General features: G+C 41.4%; 1 protein-coding gene across 1 annotated transcript in view; it reads left to right on the top strand.

Moving 5' to 3' along the window:
* Ccbe1 (collagen and calcium binding EGF domains 1) overlaps positions 1-17105 on the top strand; it is a 230713-nt gene that overhangs the window by 174651 nt on the left and 38957 nt on the right. The window lies entirely within an intron of this gene.

Raw genomic sequence — 17105 nt, 5'->3', positions numbered from 1 at the left:
GCTTTTTTTTTGTCTTGTTGCACAGGAGGTTAAATCCAGAGCATCCTGGATGTTGGGCAAGGGCTCTCTCTACCAGTGAGCTGCATATGACCCAAGTCTTTGTGTATTTTGAGACAGTTTTACTAAGTTTCCCAGGTTGGCCTTAAAATGGTGATCCTCTTGCATTAGCTTCCCAAGTAGCTGCAAGTACAGGTGTGTGCCACCAGGCCTGGTTTCTTCGACTTTCTTCTTCTCTACTTCTAGTGTATTATGAAGTTTTATGTGCCCATAAAACATTTTTAAGGCCCATCTTCAGTTTTTAGTCCTCACTAAAAAAACTTCCCTTCCCCCCAACTTTAGACTGAAATATTCCAGGTGCCCTTTTTGGTTTATTTTAGAGTTCCGTTATTGTTGGTTTTAGAGATAGGATTTCTTTGTGTAGCCCTCACTGTCCTGGAACTTGTTCTGTAGTCAGGCTGGCCTCAAACTCACAGAGATCCTGCTACCTCTGCCTCCTAAACGCTGGGATTAAAGGCGTGTACCACCACCGCTGAGTTTCAGTTGCCTTTTTAATGGTTCTGTCTGTGGTCATTTTATGTAAACTCAAGCCATGAACTGTGGCTCGCATGACCTCCATATTAAATAAATTCAGGTTTGGAATATAATATGAGGCTGTCTTAATTAATTGCTGGGTAGAGGAAACCATTGCCTGGAAGAAGCTTAGACTCCCAGCTGAGAAGCTACTGAGTTCAGGCGAACTAGTGAGGCTGGTGGTTAGTGTGGTACCCTGATTGCCATGTATAACCCCTCGAAGGAGGCCTCTGCCATGGATCCTGGCATGCCATTCTGAGGTGGCCGTAGTGACAACATGCCTGTGTTTCTCTGGCTCCTGAAAGGGAGTGCATGCCCTTCCTGAGTTCTGACTTCCATGATGCTTGTGGTTCTGTCTTGCTGCCATCCCTAGCCACACACAGTGATTGTCACCGAGGACCAGTTCCCAATGGTAGTCATCTCTTTGTCACCTGTGCTTCTAGCTCCTGGCAGGGGCAGCCTCTGGTCTCCAGAAGCTTCCGTTCTCATCCCATCTCAGCTAGTGATAGGTGCTCTAGGCCTGTTTTCACAACTGTAAGGAAGGGTTGTGGGATTTAAATAATACATGGAAAAATCCATAGCTTGCGATATAGTAAGATCTCAATTAAGTGTTGGTTGAGTTAAGTCAAACTGAATACTTTGAGTTTTGAAATGCTCTTCATTTTTTTATTAAAGAAATTGAGATTTTATTTTTTTTATGTCTGTGAGTGCCTGGATGTGTGTCTGTGTACCGTGTGCATACGGTGCCTGAGGAGGCCAGGAGAGGGTGTCAGATTCCCTGGAACTGGAGTTTATAGGCCTCTGTGAGCAACGCCATATGGGTTCTAGAAACTGAGCCCAGGTCCTCTGGAAAAGTAGCCAGAGGACTGCTTAACTCTTAACTGCTGAGCCATCTCTCCGGCCCCTACTCTTCAATTTTTAACTCTGATACTAAGTTATTGGTTGGAAAGTTCAGACTTTGAATTAAATAAGTGTCTGCTCTCATGTGTAATTTGAAAGGAGAAATCCTGCTTTGGGATGAAATCCTCCCTCCAGTGGCTTTGACCTAACTTAACGTCAGACACCTTTTGTTTTCCTGCATAGCTGTATGCTTGTGTGATGTAGGGCATGGCATGTCACCACGACCTAACCTACAAAAGGAGGTCTCTGATCTGTCCTCTTTTCAGCGTAAGTGACACCTTCAGACTTCCTCATTCCCAAGTGACCAACTTGTGGGTAGTAACTTGAATGAGAAAACTGTGTCTGCACATTCTTGTGCTGAGATCTCTATGGAAATGTCCCATTTAGGTGGAAAATCACGGAAAAGGGGCCTGGGTGCCAAGGGAACTCAACCCTCTGTGTGATGAAAGGAAAGCGGAGCATCATTCAGCTTTGGGTAGCCTACAAGGAAGGCTCCAGACATTGGCATTGTTAGGTTCAAGGGCTTCATGCAATTTATTTCTGGAGCAAAACAAAGGCTGCGTGTTCTTTGGGCCCTTTCTGCTTACAGACCTTGCATTTTCGGTAGCCTTTCTCCCGCGGATCCAATTCATTCTGTCATTTTGGCTTTGAATGTGTGTTATGTCCCAGGAATCAAAACCAAAAATAATAAATTGCACAAGATGAATATTTTTTCCTCCTGCACAACACTGTCAGGTGTCCTTGGCTCTCTTAATGACTGCTCAGTCTTGGACTCAGCTTCCTTGGGTATTATTTACCCACCACCCGATGTAAATTCTCTCACTGTGATAAAATATCTAACAAAATCAGGCTTCCAACAGACAGCTTACAAACCTAGCTGGAATTTGGGTTTCTGTCCCTGTAGGAAGTGGGTACGGAAGAACTTGACCACACTGATTCCATTCATTGGTTGAACAGGATCAAGCCCTGTTTTTCCTTTCACTTAGCATAACATCTTCAAAGGTTATCCGCGTTATACTATGTTGGGATATGTTTATAAGACTGACTGATTCTCCTGCCCTCTTCTCCCTCCCTCCCTTTCTTTCTATCTCTCCCTCCTTTTCTTTTTATCTCTCTCTGTCTCTCTCTCTCTGTCTCTCTCTCTCTCTCTCTGTCTCTCTCTCTCTCTCTCTCTCTCTCTCTCTGTGTGTGTGTGTGTGTGTGTGTGTGTGTGTGTGACATTTTATCTTCTCATTAGTGGACATCCAGGCTCGCATCTTTGGGACATTGTGACTGGCGCTGCCATGGGCACTGATGTACAATATCTACTTGGAGTGGGTACTTTCTGTCCTCTTGAAGAGGCATGGTTAGGACCTAAGGTGACTCTGTTTACTTTTCTTAGGAGCCACCGCAGCCTTGTCCTCGTTTGATCTTGACCATTAGCTGTGCACATACCACCAAGTTCATTACAATTCTCATATTTTTGTTGGCAAGACTTGTAATATTAAGCTTAACAAAATAGAAGCGTAGATAGGGAGGTTGGGGCGTTTCTTGGTTTTGTTTTGAGTTCCTGCTTAAGGGTTGCAGTATGAAATACAGGCCTATGGCATTGGCTTGGGAGCAGCACTCACTGGTCAAATCCTGTTCAAAGGCAGAACCAAGTACGCCCAGATGGGAAGTGAATCATTTTACTTGCTTCTGTTCTCGGGGCTTTGGTGTGAAAGGAATTGTAGTCGCCCATAAAGTTAGGCACGGCGCAGTAAAGATTTCAGCAGAAGGAAAAGTTTAGAAAGGAAAAGGAAAACATCCCTCGCTAGAGGGAATTTTACAGAGAAATTCAGACCCACTTGAAACCACGGAGCCCTTAAGAATGAGTCCCAAGGGGCCCTCATCCACACACTCCCTGGAAGAGGCTGTTTGGATGCTTTCTTCTCAGGCAAACTGCAGCCTGCTTAGCAGGAGGACCATAAATTATGCAAACTCTTGTGTTTTTGCTTTTTTGTGTGTATTTAAGTTTTGTCATGTTTTTGGTTTGGGTTGTTGATTTGTTTTTTGCTTTGCTTTGCTTTTTTGTCTGTTTTGTTTTGGGGCTCACTCGTCCTCATCTAGGACAGACCTGTGAAGAAGTTCTAGCTCTGTTGCCATTTGGAGCCGGTTCAGTGTGGCCCTCACCTCGGAGGGAAATTGTTAGGCTAAAGGAGTTCTTTAACACTTGGGCCTGGACAGTGTCATCTACTGATAGGCCTTTCCACTGGCTCTCTGCTTTGCTGCCCCAGAGTCTTGAACTTCTGGGTCATTTCTCAAACCAGATATGCTTCTCACAGGAGTGGAAAAAGGCTATCTATTAGACTGCCTGGAACTTGGGAGGAAGAGGAATAAGACTCAGAAGACTGTCAGCTCACCTTGCCTTCTTCTGGCCTCAATTTTCTTCCCTAGCTGGTGTGAGCCTTGCAAATCTTGCTGTGGTTTGATGGAGTGGGTGGCGGTTCTTTGTGTAACCACATGGGTTAGAAAGTATCCCACTGCCCACCATCAGTCTCATCCTTTCCTCAGTCAAATCATCTCTGCACTGTGCTGTGGAGAGATAATGGTCTCCTAAGTCCTTGGGATACAGAATTGCAGGTTTGCTTCTTCTTATTACTTGGGGTTAATTTGTGACAGAACAGTGTGGAGGGATAGAAATTGTACTTTGTTGCCAAAATGAAATCAGAAGACCTTCAGAAATTCAAACTGAAGTAAAACTGGAAAAGAAAAATGTAAGAGCTTTGAGCACGAACCTCAGAGGCAAGCCTCAGCAACAGGATACAAGAGAGGGAAGGGAGAATTTCAGCCATTGAAGGCAAGGTAGACGAAATGGATACCTCAGTCAAAGAAAATGTTAAATTAAAAAATTCCTGGTACAAAATATCAGGAACTCTGGAACTCTTTAAAAAAGGACCAAATCTAAGAATAATAGTAATAGAAGGAGAAGAAACCAAGGTCAAAGGGACAGAAAATATCTAAGAAGATAATTCCCTAACCTAAGGAAGGAGAGCCCTATGAAGGTATAAGAAGCACACAGAATACCAAGTAGACTGGACCAGAAAAGAATTCCCCATGACACATAATAATCAAAACACTAAAAATACAGTACAAAAAATAGCATTAAAACCTAGAATGGAAAAAGACAAATACCATAGAAAAGTGGCTTATTCGAATAATATCTGATTTTCAGTGGAGGCTCTAAAAACTAGAAGGACCTGGAAATATGGTCTACACATTCTAAGAGACCAGAGATACCAGTTCCAACTACTAGACACACCAAAACTATCAATCACAATAACAGAAAAATTCCATGATAGCCCCAAACTTAAGCAGTGTCTATCCACAAATCTTGCTCTTCGGGAGGCTCTAGAAGGAAAATGTCAGTCAGAAGAGGTTAACGCTGCCCAAGAAAACAAAGGAGTAAATAATCCTAGACCAGCAAATTGATGGGGGGGCGCACCAGAACCACAAAATAATGAGAATCAATAAACCCTGCTTGTTGACAACGCTAAACATCAATCATCTACACTTCCTAATTTAATCTCTCTCTCTCTCTCTCTCTCTCTCTCTCTCTCTCTCTCTCTCTCTCTCTCTCTCTCTCTCTCTCTCTGTCCCCTAACAGATAGAATTTGAAAACAGAATCCATCCTTGTGCTGCATCCAAAAAATCCACCTTAACATAAAGGATGAACATCTAGGGTGGGGCATGAAAAAAGATGTTTCAAGCAAATGGATGGAAGAAGTAAGCCATTTTAATATCTCACAGAATAGACCAAACCAAAACTAATCTGAAGATAAAGGAAAGGACACTATATACTTGAAGAAAAAATTTCATCAAGAGGATATTGCAGTTCTAAAGATCTATGCACTAAATGCAAGGGCACCAAAGTTCATAAAGGAAACACTGCTTCAGCTAAAATTGCATATTGATCCTGACACGGTGACGGTGGGAGATTTCAACTCCGCTCCTGCCAATAGACAGTTCACCCAGTCCAAACCTAAACAGAGAAATTCTGTACCTAAATGATGTCATAGATCAAATGGACATGACAGATATTTACAGAACATTTCCCCCAAACAAAAAAGAAAATATCGCCTTCTCAGTACCTCATGGAACTTTGTCATGGGCCATGCTGGAGGAGCACCGAGTTGCAATTGAAGTTTCCGGTGTCAGCCCAGCAGAATCCTTTAGGCAAAGCCACGGGACTATAGACCCTGGAATGTCTTTTGCTTCTGCTCTGCCTTTACATGTTTGCTGCAGCTCTGTCTCTCATGGTGTGAGTGGATGTGGGGAAATCCCATTGCCTGTAATGGAGTGTGTTTATCTCTTGGAAACATCCTGTTCTACTGGGCATTTTCAGCTGTGGATTATCAAAAAGATGACCCCTCCCTAAGCTGTACTGTCTAGTTTAATAATAGTAATGATAGTTTATATAGAGTTTTGATGAATAAAAATAAATACAAGGGTTTGGTCTGTGAGTCTCACCTAAGGAGCTGCATGGATCGTAGCTCAAGCTAATGACTAGCAATTGAGTTTCAGTAGCCAAGCTGGTTTAAATTCTTTTAATCTTAATGTTGGGAGATGTGTTCACAGGTCTCAGATTGCAACACAGCTGAAACAAAGCTTTGCAAATAACAAAGTTCAATTAAGATGTTTTTGATAAATAACTCTGAAGTGAGAAACCCAAGAAGACAACCTAAAATTTTAGAAAGGCACACAGTTGAATGCGAAACTCTTTTAAGACAGGAAACAAGAACAAAGCAGCCCATTGTGACTGACTGACATACTGTTCTTGCTAGGTTTAATTGATGACTAAAGGTGATGATTAATTCCTTATGCACATTTAAGTCCTCAATCTCCTGAGATATATATATATATATTTAACAAATAGATATGTACCCTAAAGATTTAAAGTAGAGCTGGCTGATTCTTTTTCATATATAAAAGTTTAGGTTTGTGATTTCTTTAAGATTCCTTATAAGATTACCCTTCAAGATAAGTAATAAAGTAATTGGCCCTTTCTTTGTAACTGCAAAATGCAGCCTGCCAGTAAAAGACCTGACAAGAACACCTTGCTTGCCCACATGGTTAATCTATAATAAGCTGCTTGGGTATGAATGATTGTGGGTTCTTGGAATAAGTTGTTTTTCACCTGTAATAGATAAAATGTTTATCATGTGAGGGAGATGAAAGGCATGGTTTTACCTATAATCATTCACTTGAAAAAAAATGGAGTGCAACTGTTTTGACTCCTGTACTGCCAGGAAGATTCTGTTGGAGGATATAAAAGCAGTAAAACAACATGCGACAAAATAGAGAGAAAAAAAGAGAGAGCGAATAAAGAAAAATAGAGAAGGAAAACATCAAGAGGGTTTGTGAGTGCCTTTTTCCCTAGCCCCCTTCAGAGAGAAAAGTTTAGCCTCATCGACTCAGTGCACTCCTTTCAAAGCCCTGTGGTGCTGGAGGCCGGTCCCCCAGACAGCGGTAGAACTTTCTCCAGAATTAACCACACGAACACAAAGCAAGTCTCAACAGCTACAGAAAAAAATTGAAATACTACCCTGCATCCTATCTGGCCACCACAGATTAAAGCTGAATATCAACAGCAACAGAAAGTTTACAAACTCACGGAAGTTTGCAACACTCACTACTGAATGAAAAGCGGGTCAAAGAAGAATTTAAAAACTTTCTAGAACTTAATGAAAATGAAAACACAACATACCCAAACTTATGAGGCACGACAAAGACAGTACTCAATGCCTACATTTAAATAAAAATGGAAAGAGCTCATATTAATAACTTAATGGCACACCTGAAAACTCCAGAACGAAAAGAAGAAAATGCATAGAAAAGGAGAAGACAGCAAAGAATAATCAAGCTCAGGCTGAAATAAATAAAATAGAAACAGAAAACATACAAAGAATCAATGAAATGAAGAGTTAGTTCTTTGAGAAAATCAATATTGATAAACCTATAACCAAATTAACTGAAAGGCAGAGAGAGAATATCCCAACTAATAGAACTAGAGATGCAAAGGGGGACGTAGCAACAGGGACCAAGGAGATCTAGAGAAGCATAAGGACATGCTTTAAACTCCTGTACTCCACCAAATTGGAAACCCTAAAAGAAGTGGGTAAATATCTTGATATATATCACCTACAAAGCTGAATCAAGATCAGATAAGCAGTTTGAACAGATTTATAACACTTCAGAAACAATAATTAAAAGACTTTTTTTTAAAAAAGCCCAGCAGGATTCAGCACAGAATTCTCCCAGACTTTCAAAGAGGAGTTAATGCCAGTGCTCTGAAATTTTTCCACAAAATAGAAAAAGAAGGAACATTGCCAATTCTTTTTATGAGGCTACAATTACCCTGATAACTCAACCACATAAAGACCCAACAGAGAAAGAAAATCACAGAGCAATTTTCCTTATTAACACAGATGAAAAAAAAATTCTCAATAAAATAATTACAAACTGAATCCAAGAACACATCAAAAAGATCATCTACCATGACCAAATAGACTTCATCCCAGAAATGCAGAGGTGGCTCAACATATGTAAATCTATTAAGGTGATTAAATATATAAACAGACTGAGAGACAAAACCACATGATCATCTCATTAAAGGCAGAAAAGGCCTTTGACAAAATTCAATATTCCTTCATGATAAAAGTCCTTGAGAGACTAGGAATACAAGGGATATACCTAGGCATAATAAAAGCAGCTTATAGCAAGCCCAGAGCCAACATCAATTTAAATGGAGAAAATCTCAAAGCATTTCCACAAAAATCAGGAACAAGACAAGGTTGTCCACTCTCTCTATACTTATTCAATACAGGGCTTAAAGTCTTTGCTACATCTATAAGACAACTGGAGGAGATCAAAGGAATACAAAAAGGAATGGAAGAAACCTAAGTATCTTTATTTGCAGATGATATGATTATATACCTAAATGACCCTAGAAACTCCACTGGGAAGCTTCTACAGCTAATATACACTTTCAGCAAAGTAGCAGGATATAAAATTAACCCAAAAAGTCATAACTACTATAAGCAAACCGACTGAGAAGTCATGAAAACAACTCCTTTCATAATAGCATCAACCAATAAATAAAATACCATGGGGTAACTTTAACCAGACAAGTGAGACTTGTACAATAAAATCTTTAAGATATTCAGAAGGAAATGGAAGAAGATATCAGAGGATGGATCTCCCATGTTCGTAGACCAGTAGAATTAGTATAGTAAAAAAGATGGTTCTTCCAAAGGCAATTTACAGATTCAATGCAATCCCTATCAAAATTCTACCACAATTCTTCATAGAACTTGAGAGTACAATTTCCAGCTTCATGTGAAAGCACACGCATACACAAAAATAACAAGCAAATAAACAAAACCAGAATGGCTAGAACAATCCCAAATGATGAAAGAACGGCTTTTCTCAAGTTGATCTTTGATCTCAAATTGCACTGCAGAGCATGGAAATAAAAGGAGCATGCTGTTGACACAGAAGCAGTCTAGCTGATCCACAGAATAGAACTGTAAACACAGACAGACGTTCCCACTTTTTTCCTGATTTTTTTTTTACAAAGAAGTCAGAAATACACACTGGAAAAAGCAATATCTTCAATAAATGATGCTGAACAAACGGGATGGCTGCCTGCGGAAGAATGCAAATAGATCCATACTTAACCACCCTGCACAAAACTCAACTCTACATGGGTCGAGGACCACAACATAAAATCAGATCCACTGAATATGATAGAAGAGAAAGTAGGGAATGGTCTCGAAATTATTAGCACAGGAAAGGACTTTCCCAACACTGCTTGCACAGGCACCGAGAATAACAATTCATAAATGAGACCTCATGAAACCGAACAGCTTCTGTGCAGTGAAGGACCCCATCATTTGGACAAAGTGGCAGGCTACAGAACAGGAAAAAAGTTTTACCCACTATACATCAAATAGAGGACTATTAATTAAATATATAAAGTACCAAAAAAACCTGGACATCAAGGAAACAGCACAATTTTAAACTGGGGTACAGATCTGAACAGAGAATTTTTGAAAGAGGAAACTCAAATGGCTGAGAAGCACCTAAAGAATTATTCATCCTTAGTAATGAGAGGAACGCAGTTCAAAACTACTCTGAGATTTCATCTTGCACCAGTAGTTATGGCCAAGATCAATAAAGCAAAGACACCTCATGCTGGTGAGGATGTTGTGTAAGAATGATCATCCATTGCTGGTGGAAATGTACACTTGCACAGACAGTGTGGAAATCAGTGTGGTGGTTCCTCAGGAAGCTGGAAACAGATCTACTCCAAGATCCAGCTGTCATGCTTGCTCATGTACCCAAAGGATGGGTCTTTCTACCATAGAGACACTTGCTCATCCACGTTCATTACTGCTCTCCTTATTACAGCCAGAAACTGGAAACCGCCTAGATGTTCACCAAATAAATGGACGAAGAAAATGTGGGACATTTATACAATGGAATATTACTCCGCTGTTCAATTTAAATTAATGAAATTCACAAGTAAATGGATGAATACAGAAAAAAATCATCCAGAGTGAGTTAACACAGACCCAGAAAGACAAACATGGTGTGCACTCACTTCTATGTGGATGTTAGGTGTTAGGTAATTGGTAAGAAAGCTACAATCCATAAAGCCACAGGGGTTAGGTATAGAGCACAGGTATAGGGGGTCTCCCTAGAAAGGTAAATAGTGTGGATAATTATGAATGGGAGAGAGGAAGTTGCAATGAGCTGATCTAATGGGAACAGACAGGGAAGAGGATGTCAGGGAGAAAATGCAGATGGGGAAGAGCAGCTAAAATGATGGTCCATATTGAAAACCTAATACAGTAGAAGCATCTTAAAATATATACACATATGAAAGAAATCTAAACGGAATAACCAAATAATTTGAGAGTCAAAGCTGCAACTAGATACCTCTTGCCACCAAATGAAACCTCCGGTCTTGGGAATGGGTTACATCTAATTGAATTATTCATCAAAGAGGCCCCATGGAAACCCCCAACCAGCCCAGGCTATTTCTTAAACTGTTGGTGGTTCTCCATGAACTGGTGGAAAGGACCTATGTCTAAAGACAACACCTACACAATTCATTGAACACAGAGAAGTTGATCTGCTGCCTACTTAGAACTTTCATCCATACGGACTAGTGTTCACGGTATGGGTAGGTATGCTGCAGGCTACCACAGGAGAAAGGTGAACACCCTTTGATCTACAATGGTGACCAGTTTTGCAAAGTTGTCTGATTAACCAACCACTATCTGACTTGAGTTAAGGCACACTCTATGAGATGGAACACATATCCAATGTTGCTTGTGTGGTCAAGAATATGAGACTAGATAGGCCCGGGATTTATGGGAAAACCAAATACTACTGTTCTGCTAAAGGAACATAGCAATAAAATGACTGCCAATGACATTTTACTATACTCAAAATAGATCAGTGTCTTACTCAGCCATCATCAGAAAAGCTTCCTTCTTCAGGAAATGGAAACAAATACAGAGACCGACTATCAGACAATGTGCAGAGTGAAAGACTAGATAGAACACTCAGTCCTAATTGGGATGTCTCCATCAACCCCTCTTCAAGGCTCGTGCAATTCTGTGGAAGAGATGGAAAGATGATAAGCACCAATGGGTTGAAAGATGCCAGGAAAATAAAGCACAGCAGGACAGGCACACATATGAACTCATAGCGACTGTGGCAGCATGCACAGGGCTTGTGTGGGTCTACGTCAGATGGGGCCCAGGCCTAAGAGGGAAAGTAGACACAAGCCCCCATCCCTAACTCAGAATATATCTCCAACTGATAAGCATTCGCAGAGGAAAAAATAGTTTTCTTTAACGAAGTTACACTTGGTATTCAAACTGAATCTAAGGGCAGGCCCCATGACCAGCAGTAGACGGCCAACACAAAGCAAACTCTGTGGCATTTTTGGAGGGTTTTTTTTTTTTTTTTAGCATTACAGATCTTTTGCTTATGTATTATGGTTTCTGATTTTGCGTCTGTGGGGTTTTTGTTTGTGTGTACATCTGTATATGTTTCTTGTGCTTTTTCCTTGTCTCTCGATTTCTCGGTTTTATTTTCCCCATTCTGGTTTGTTTTTATTTTGTCTTATTATTGCTGTTGTTATTATTATTATTATTATTATTTAGATGCCAGTTTGTGTTCTAATGAGAGAGAAATAAAGAGTGTGGATTTGGGTGGGTGGGAAAGTGGAGAGGACCCGAGAGGAGCCACATTCAGAATATATTGTATGAAAGAAAATCTATTTCCAATTTTAAAAGTGGGAGAAAGATGAGCTTCAAGGTGAGAGCAGCCAAGAGAAATTGCCTTTGCTGTTTTCTTATTGTATTGATTAAACTGCACCCTAAACACTATTGGGCCCCCAAACCTAGACCTGTGCCAGCCACCTTTGTGATGCTGTGCACCATCTCTGCGGTGGTCCCCTGAGGCCAATAACGTGTATCCATGTCTTTTCCACAGGGAAGCTGAAACCCAGCAAGTATAGGAAGCAAGCCTGAAGTTCCATCCTTAGCTCATTAAACACCAGAGCCAGAATTGTAAAGTCAATATTCCTAGACTTCAGACTAGTTCTGCATTGACTAAAGCAAGACTAGTAAAGTCTGGTACTGAGGACTATAAAATAGTCAAAAACATAGCTCTCTTGTCAAGTATAAAATCTCTATATCTGGTACGTGAGTAGGGAAGTTACATAAGAGAAAACCCAGGCAGATCTTGGGGAAACTACAGTAAGGGTTTACATATTTGTCTACTGCCTCAACTGACTTTCAGGGTCCTTCTGGTCCTCTGATTCTTGGATTTTGCTAAAAGTTCTGGTCGAATGTAATAACCCGCAAACAGCCTGATGGCCTTATCTTTACTTATCTTCATCTTGTAATTTCATTTTTCCCTTCCAAATGCATGCGTGTGTGCATGTGCACACACTCCTGACTGATGGGCTATAATTCTGGCTGTATAGATTTTACTTACAATTGTATGCGTGCGCTAACTCCCAGTGACACCCCAGGGAGCCATCTTTAGACCGTCTTGATTAGCAGATGTTGCCCTTGCTATGTAATAACAATCTAATCACCACTTCCCCTTGCCAAGAAATGAGAAAAGCATCCTCGTTTGGAAACCAGCTTTAACACATGAAGTGGATTAAGAAAGGCTATCTCCCCAGAGACCCAGTAAGCATTCTTCATCATAGTTTGTTTTTCTTAATGATAAAAACTGCACAGTGGTGTTTGGAGTTCATTCTAACAAGCGCCTGGCTTGCATGACAAGATTTTACTTGGGCTGCCTCAACTTTTTTACATGTAAATTATGTTGTAAGAAATCTTAGGCGTGGGATGATGTGTGTAGCCCGTGTTTAATTTTCCTCTACTTGAGAATATTTCATTTATTTTTTTAAATGGCAAACTATGATTGGTGGGTACTTAACATGCAAAATAATGATATGTTCCCAGGAACTCTGGGAAATGTAGGAAGGTGGCTCACATCTGAGCACCTCTTCTCTGGAACAGAGAGCTGGACTCAATGATGCATTTAAGAAAAACTCAAAGTGCATATTAGTTCTTAGCTAAGCTGGTGTGGAAGTGGCGTGCGTTCATCCTAGGACTCAGCGCTTTCCTGGAGCCTTCTGAAACATACCGAATCACTTGGACATCATTTCATCTTGTAAAAGGTTATCCAAGAGAAAGCTCAGCATCACAGTGTCCATCTGTCACCCTGAGCACTGAGGGGCAGAGACATGAAGATGCCTGGAAGTCACTGGCCAGCCGTTCTGACCCAATCCATGAGCCCCAAGTTTCTTTAAAACTCTATTTGTAAAGAAATACATGCATATATAAATTACAACAGAGGAAGACACTTGATGTTGACCTCTAGGCTCCGTGTGTGTGTGTGTGTGTGTGTGTGTATGTGTGTACACGCGTGCGTGTGTGAGTGTGTACATACACATAACCACAAACCGCCTCCCTGCTTCTCTCAAAAGAAATAATGGAAGAGAAAAAAACCTGTTTGCACAGTACAGAGCCTTTCAAAAGTTCAAAACGTGGACAGTGTCCAAGCGTAATATCTCAGATGAAGAGAGAGGCTGAAAGTGAAGATGGTACCATTTATTATGATCTATCAAATGTCTTAGAGTATGGGAGGAGCTGTATCTACACTGTAGCACTTGCACACAAGTAAACTAAAACCTCACGCTTAGATGCTGTTAGATCTGCGTATCAGAAACGTATGTTTCCCCCCCTCCACCCAACCTTCTCATGCGTCCCTTCAGTGTCAAAACAGCGAGAGCTCCGTTCTTCTCACAGCTTTCTAAAGAGCGACTACACGTGTCTCAGTTGGTAATAACGGCAAAGTTTTAAGGAGCTGCTCTATAAAGCTGACATCCTTTTGTTGCAGGCAGCCTGGATTGGTTTCTACGCTGTGGAAAACTAGGCTGAGTTTCAGCTCCATAGCAATATCAAGGTGGATCTTCCAGTCATCACAGTTAATGTGTTCCACATGGGCTTCCCTCGGAGTGTGATATTTTTGTTGGAGATATTGGGAAATTATGTCTAATTATGTCATTCAGATTGATACTGTAAACTATCACTGTGGAACAGAGGTTTCTGTCCCACCCAGTCCCACAGCCATTCAAAGAAACACACAGAGGCCTACATTATTGATAAACTGCTTGGCCTATTAGCGCAGGCTTCTTCTTAATTCTTACATCTTAAATTAGCCCATAATTCTTGTCTGTTTAGCCACATGGCTTGGTACCTTTTATCAGTGAGGCATTCTCATCTTGCTTCCTCTGTGTCTGGGTGATGACTGCAAACTGAGCCTTTCCTCTTTCCAGAATTCTCCTGTTCTGGTCACCCCACCTATACTTCTTGCCTGGCTACTGGCCAAATCAGCATTTTATTAAACCAGTACAAGTAAGAAATTTTTACAGAGTACAAGGCCATTGTCCCACAGCATTCTGGCACAGTAGCCATTCATTGTTTGTATAAAGTTCCACTTCCTTTAATGAAAGAAAATCAAGGTAAGCCCTTCTTAGTTAGCCTCCACATCATGGCAAGGGTTAGCCAGTGGTCCTCAAGCACTCCTGAGTCAGTGATCTTCATGCTGATTAAACCTGGGGGTAGTGTGTTAACCTTGATGGAACTTCCCGGACAGTGGGGAGGGGTTATCACAAGCCTATGTATTAGCATTGTGTCAGGATAGGGATTTAACTCTTCTCAGGGCCCCTCCCATAAAAAAGGGGCATAGTCACATGACCTTGCCATGGGAAAAAAGAAATTCCTACTTATAGTGTCAAGCTCTTAGTGCATGGTTCTGACAGGAGGTGATACATGCAACTAGTCAATGGTAAAGTTGTTGGCTGGTTGGGTGGGGAGTTGGTCTCCTTCTAATAAAATATGCTGAAGAAGGAGTCAAGTTTATCTATTTTAGGAGGACAAGACAGGCAGAAAAAGATGGGCGTGGAGAGTGAGCATTTATTTTTTTGCTCAAATCTGTTTCAAGAATATCCTGACACTATTTCTTTCCATGTGTGTGCGTGTGTGTTTCACCTGCATCCTTCCCTGTATATCACATGAATGGTTGGTGCCTTTGGAGGCCAAAAAAAAAAGAGCATTGGATCCCCTGAAACTGGAGTTATGGGTTATGAGTTGCCATGTGGATGCTGAGAATCAAACCCGGGTCCTCTGGAAGTGCAGCGGTACTCTTTATCTCTAACCTACCATTGGTTTTTATAATGACCGCTGCCTTGTGTGCTTCTGCAGTGAGACAGCCACCACGGCTTGCCTCCTTGTGAGGGACACCACAGGAGGAGGTGAATTGAGATGCCACACTCAACCCAATATCAGACTCTCTTGCAAATATGTTTTTGTATAACTTTTCATAAATTTTACAAGTTGAAGAGAAGGCTTAGAGGTTAAGAGCACTGAGTGCTCTTCCAGAGGTCCTGAGTTCAATTCCCATCAACCACATGGTGACTCACAACCACCTATAATGAGATCGGGTGCCCTCTTCTGGCCTGTAGGCATACCCACAGGCAAGACACTGTATGAATAATAAAGTTTTACAAAGATTTATAGAGTACACACTTAATAACATTTTGTAAGCCTTGTGTTTTTAGAAGAGATTTACTAAGGTTTCTCCCATAAACAATAATTCACTAGGCAGACAAATCATGTGAGTTGACTTGAGCAATATTATAGACTGTACAAATTATCTTTATCTTATTTTATTGAAAATAGACTTTTTCATACAAAGTATTCTGGTTATCATTTCCTCTCACTCTACTCCTCCTATATCCTCCCTACCTCCCCTCCCATCTGGATCCACCCCCTTTCTGCCTCTCCTTGGAAACAAACAGGCGTCTAAGAAATCATAATAAAGTAAAATAAATAAAAACAAACAAATTATAATAAGACTAAACATCTAAACAAGAAAAAGAGACAAAAAAGTACAATAAGTGCATATAGACATATGTTCCAACACACATGTTCACATACACAAGACATAGATACACATGTTCACACACACACACAGGAATCATGAGGGAACCTCCAGCTGGCGACAGATGGGGAAGGTGACTGAGCCCCACATTGGAGCACTGGACTGAGCTCCCAAGGTCCCGATGAGGAGCAGAAGGAGCGAGAACATGAGGGAGAAAGTCAGGAACGAGAGGGGTGCGTTCACTCATGGAGACGGTGGGACAGAACTAATGGGAGATCACCAACTCCAGTTGGAATGGGACTGATGGATCATGCGACCAAACCCGTCTCTCTGAGTGTGGCCAACAGCGGGGGCTGACTGAGAAGCAAAGGACAATGGCTCTGGGCTCTGATTCTTCTTCATGGACGGGCTCTGTGGGAGCCTCCTCAGCTTGGTCGATCACCTTCCTGGACCTGGGGGGAGTTGGGAGGACCTTGGTCTTAGCATAGAGTGGGGAACCCTGATGGCTCCTTGGCCTTGAGAGGGAGGGAGGGGAGGTATGGGTGGAGGGGAGGGGAGGGAAGGGGGAGAAGGAGGGGAGAGAAAGGGGAGAAGGAGGGGAGGGAGGGGGGAGGAGGAGGGAAGGAGATGGAAATTTTTAAATATAAAAAAAAATAAACCATGAGAAAAAAAAAATAAATAAAAAAATAAAAAAAATTCCAAACCAAAAGCCATAATATATATACAGATGATCTGTAAGGTTGACAGAAAGGGGGGTCTGACAATGTTATTCAACAAAGACCCTCCAAAGATGCCACAGAGTTCATTTTCTGCCAGTCAGTCATCTGCTACTGGAAATGGAACAGTCTCCCCTAAGAGGGATTGGTTTCCCAGAGAGACTCTCTTGAGAAAAGGAATTTTTAATTTGCAAGTGGCTATCAATTGGAGATAGCTTTTGAGTTCAGAACGTGGGCTTGTGTTCGCGTCTCAAGAAAACCCCAACAGGCCTTCGTGTTACATCTCAGAACATAGGCGCTTTCCTTGATTAGACGTACAGGGGAAATAGGGGTGTGGTAGGTGGTAGCCCAGTACTTTCTCTCCTCCTGTCTGTGGTCCTTCATTTATACACTAAAACTATATTGTTCTCCAGAGGT

This window comes from Arvicola amphibius, chromosome 5 (genome assembly GCF_903992535.2).
Source record: "Arvicola amphibius chromosome 5, mArvAmp1.2, whole genome shotgun sequence".
Lineage (NCBI taxonomy): Eukaryota > Metazoa > Chordata > Mammalia > Rodentia > Cricetidae > Arvicola > Arvicola amphibius.
Note: the sequence above shows the minus strand (reverse complement) of the source record. Positions and strands in the feature narration are given on the sequence as shown.